This window comes from Penaeus chinensis, chromosome 1, assembly GCF_019202785.1.
Source record: "Penaeus chinensis breed Huanghai No. 1 chromosome 1, ASM1920278v2, whole genome shotgun sequence".
Lineage (NCBI taxonomy): Eukaryota > Metazoa > Arthropoda > Malacostraca > Decapoda > Penaeidae > Penaeus > Penaeus chinensis.
In genome coordinates, this window is record NC_061819.1 from 21,348,791 (window position 1) to 21,353,790 (window position 5,000).

General features: G+C 34.4%; 1 protein-coding gene across 8 annotated transcripts in view; it reads right to left on the reverse strand.

The window, feature by feature from the left end:
- The window catches only part of LOC125026020 (dynamin-like), a 115,023-nt gene that overhangs the window by 109,705 nt on the left and 318 nt on the right, over positions 1 to 5,000 (reverse strand). The gene's annotated exons all lie outside the window — the stretch shown is intronic.

Here is a 5,000-nt window from a genome sequence, read left to right on the forward strand (position 1 = left end):
CTAGAATACACCCCATCTTTACCTCATGATAGATTGCATAGTTAGCTAACAAGTGAACTGACAAAGAAGTTCTGATTCATATCATCCTCTAATTCATAGTCATTTCTTTGTGGATTTACGGGGTAAGAGGATTCACTTTGTGCAATTCCTTTCTGAGACTCTTACATGGAGCATCAAAAACTCCTCTCAACCTACACTATAATTTGTACAATTTCCAATTACATGACAATAGGTGTCAAAGTTATTGAGAAAAATGGATATATATTGAGTAGCCATTTATACTCAAATATCATATATATTTTTCCTCTGGCACTTGCAGCTTACAAGTGCCAAAGAAAATATTCTCTTTACATATAACAATATACTGCTTATTTGGAGGTCAAGTAATAAAAATTAAAAAGCAGGAAATGACAACCGGGATATGTTAATTGGAAGGGACTAAGACTAAAATGTACACTGCTTCTGAATTTTAAACTCACTGTAAATGACAATTCTGGGACTAGTACAGACCTATTCAATTATATTAAATTAAAAGGTGTTTTGCTCTAAAAGGAGAAATCCAACATTTTACATCATTATAAGGTCATTTTTTTTTTCTATTTTGGATGTACTGCATACATAATTACTCATATCTAAGGTAATGAAAAAAAAAAAAAAATTACTTAATGCAAGTTTGTAGAATGAGTACTGTAAAACAGTATATAGATAGATAACTTGTGACATTTACAAAAAAAAAGTTAGATAGTCACACATAAAAAAATACACAATGATAAGCATTCTGTACTGTACTACCTTGTTACATTAGAAAAAGCTGTGATATACCTTTGGATAAGATAAACTTTGAGCAAAAAAATGTTTTTAAATAAAAGCAAAACCTGTATAATATCAGTAAGCTAGATATAATGATACAATATCAGTCATTACAAATGATAAGAAGATCAGTTTGTAGGCAAACTAGCAGACAACAAATAACAGATAACAGACTTCACCATTAAAAAGTTATGGCAGTTAGCAATTTTTTTTTTTTTTCCAACAGTCTCTTAACCCTAAATCATATATAATAATTAAGCTAATCTAACTACAGCACAGTTCACATAAACATAATGCCTTTTCAACAATCTCAGTGATATGAACTAAGTAAGTAGTAGCAATAATGAAAAAACAAATATGCACAAAGAGTTTGTTATGATTTTCTTGTTACATAATGCATGAAAAGCAAACATAATTGATAACTGCTGGAAGTCCTGTGAACATGTTGAGCATAGAACTTTTTCCCAAATATAATAACCCATCCCAGTGTATGTACAACAATCATTAAAGTATAATTGCGCAGACTGGCTCTATCTGCATCATATAACTAAAGTGGTTTTGTCACTTTGCTGGGGTGTTGAAGAGCTACTACAATTATCTGCTTCTCACTGATGAACTAATCTACAGTAAAAGTGAATGCAGAATTATTTATTTTTGGATGTTCTTTGATAAAATTATCTCAGCTAAGGCTTTTTCCTTCCTGTCTTTCATCCATTCCATGTCCCAATGGCTGTCACTAAAACTGATTACGGATTGTGCTGGGAAAAGCTATAAAAGAGTTAAGTCAAGCAAGTCAATATGCAGATTTTCTTTCTTTAAGAAAACCTAAGATAATCTAAGTGTGATAAGGTGTTCCTCAGGACTAACTTTTGAGACCTACACTATAGCCAGACAAGAACAGAAGTAGATTATATAAATAAGCACAAATTATGTTCCATAAATGAATAGATTATGATGATTTGAGTTGGATGCAATTTTTCATGTGACTCAAGAGGCTTACTTGGGGTACGAGGAAATTAAAATGAGTAACATTTTCGTAAATAAGTTTAATGGATCCTCGTGCCATGCTTACGATTGAAAATAAATAAACGTATATATACATGAACCCTACAGTACCAGGAAATATTCATAGTAACTCCTACTTCGCTGCTATTTATATCAAGGTTATATCATGCATTGAGGCAATCCATCACCATTGGGAATTTTTAAGTTATTTCACCAGTATCTATAAGCAACACTTGCACCACTCCTTCAGTAGGCAACAACCAAAATTTCTACAGAAACTAAAAAGTATTTTTTTTTTTTTTTTTGCAATATCTATAGGTATTCATAAGCATTGCTCGTTCTTACATGCAACACAAAATTGCAGGTCTCTTAAGAAAAAAGGGCATTGCAAAAGTAATAACATCATTTACTAAAGCAATGACTTGAGAGGCTTTTATGTTTTTAATAAAGTCGTCATTAGCAGATGGTGATTGTTGTTTAATTGCAGGTTTTAATTCTTAGAGATTCCTAAATGAAACAAAAGATGGACACATTTGGGACCCTATGCTCATTGTACAAATAGGAGTGATGTTATTTTGTGTGGTAAAATTTCAGTTTACTGTTAACATAAAAAAGTATGTTCTTTATTATAATGTTTAGCGATGAGAAATCTCAAAACATTTATACTAAACACTGAGCTTGGAAATGGATATTACAACCTTTGCCCAAAGACCAATTATAATGTTATTTTTGGCAGTTCATTAATAAATGCTAATACTAATTAGAAAAAAAAATTTAAGAAAAAAAAATTATCTTGATTTCTCTTTACCATTTCAAACAACAGACACAACTTCTATGAACGACAAAATGAAGAGCTAATGCAATACAAACCTAAAAACATCAGATACAAAACAAGGGCTGACATCACAAGATTATGAATTGACCGAATGACCATAGCTATATCAAAACAAAAACTAAAATTCAATGGATGAATCGTACAGCATCCACTTCACCACCATACAGGTATATAAAGTCAATCTAACTACTTACTAAGCCCAAAACATGGAATGACAGAAAAAACGGTGAAGGAATATTGACGAGAACAGCCTCTAGCTAGAATGGTCCAGCAATACAAATTTCAAACACAGCATTTCAAGCTGTTCTCTGCAGTAACCTTGGTTAATGTTCGCAAGTATGGACACACTAAGGTAGATGATATTCTTGTACAGGACTAAACGTTGTAGTTATTTATACAAGAAACATGAACAGTGATGTTATAAATAATGGAAAAAGGTAATGGAAACTGCCACTTGGTGCTCCTTAGTTTTTGCTCTCTCTTGCCATGGATAACAAGGTGAAGACAATGTTTTCTGAGCCAACCCCCCCCCCATCAACCCTCCCTTCAGACAGTGCCTGAAGGGCATACCCAGTTACAGTAACTTAAATTATTGAATAAATATTGCTACACGCAGTTGGAACATTATATATGTAGTCAATATAACTACATATTCCTTTGAGTCATAATGCTGAAGCTTATTTGGTACACTACATTAAGAAATGAATTAAAAGGCTTAGACCATGAAAGCTGGTTGGAGTTGATACAATTTTCTGGGATTATCACAAAAAAAAAAGCAAAATATGGAGGCAAAAGACTAGATTGCTGACTTCTGGCAGGACGGAGCTTGGACTGGTTCCTTGCCTAGGATTAACAGGGGGGTCCGGAAGAATTCTATAATTCATTGTGACGAAATTTCATAGTCAAGAACTGGCATTCACTTCCTGTAATTCTGAATATTCGGAGCATTTTATATACCAAACTCATGCAAAATGAAAACTGGCTAGTTGCAATGTATGATATTTCAAATAACTTCATTAATTTCAGCTTGTTACTGGAAAAGCATAGAATATGAGGATCTCAGAATGTCTTGATCTATCCCTTCAATACACTAGTTATCTTGTAGGTGATGGTTGTCACTTACAAAGATAATTGTCTAATTAACTTATAACAGTCATATATCTTCAGTATTTTATTTTTTTTTTTTTTTTTTTTTTTTTTTTTTTTTTTTTTTTTTTTTTTTTTTTTTTTTTTTTTTTTTTTTGAGAGAGAGATCTATGGATGAATATATTTGTTTACATTACATTGCTATGGAATATGCACATTCATGTGAAATGCAAATTCTATTCCCTTTTGGAGGATTTACAAAAAGATATAAAAGATCAGTATCTTATAATTAGGGGAGTGTATTGTTTGCTGCTTTTTACAAGAATCTCCAGGAAAGCATAGATAGCCCTCAATTTCATTCCCTTAGAAGGCAGATACAAAATTAACTAGCTATGCAAGACTTTTCAGCATGCGTAACTGCGTCCTTCAATCAAAAACATAATCGTATCAATTGGGTACGGAAACATTTATAGATCATACAGCTACTGACAACACTAAGACAAGTTATGATAATCTTTCCTGTAAAGAGGTACTCCTAAATCTGACTTATGATCGCACTCTTCCCCTCAGACCAGTTTATGGGCCTTTACCTAATCTAACCTGACCAAACTGTCACCAAAATCTAATCTCTAATCTTTAAATAACCAAACCATAACAGGCTTTTAGTACAGTCCATACTTCAGAGATAAGTTTTATGGTTAAAATGTTCTTCATCTTGAAAGTTGCTCAGGAACAATTTCCCTTTTTAACCCAAGATGTGCTTCAGAGTAAATCCTGAGAGGTTTAACAGCTTGAAGTTTGAGTGGTTTGTTCATGGAGAAGTTAAGGCCACTAGAACTTTATAGGGGGATCCTAGTGGAGATAATATTCCTTTAAGGATTTTTCTAAGATAAATTACACTGACTGAGGTCAAACTTCCCTCCATACACATAATAAAACCTATAATTTAAGCACATGTTGGCATGACTATTCAAATTGAAGTCTACCCCCCCCCCCCCCCCACAAGGCAGCCAAGGGTCCCTCGTCTCAGGCGTCAATGAACCAAGGACAGAAGGCGTTCGGAAGACGGCGCTACGGTTTATCAGTCTCCCCCTTGACAGAAGACAGAGGGCAGGGGCGGCTTCTAGACAGGGAAGGGCCCGCCTCCCCGAAAAACAGCGATAAGGAATCCCCTCCATCGCTGGATCCGCCCCCATGCCCGCCCTCGCCGCCCCTCCTCTCCCCTCTCCCTCGCACTCTGCCTGCCCTCCGGACTGCCCTGCTT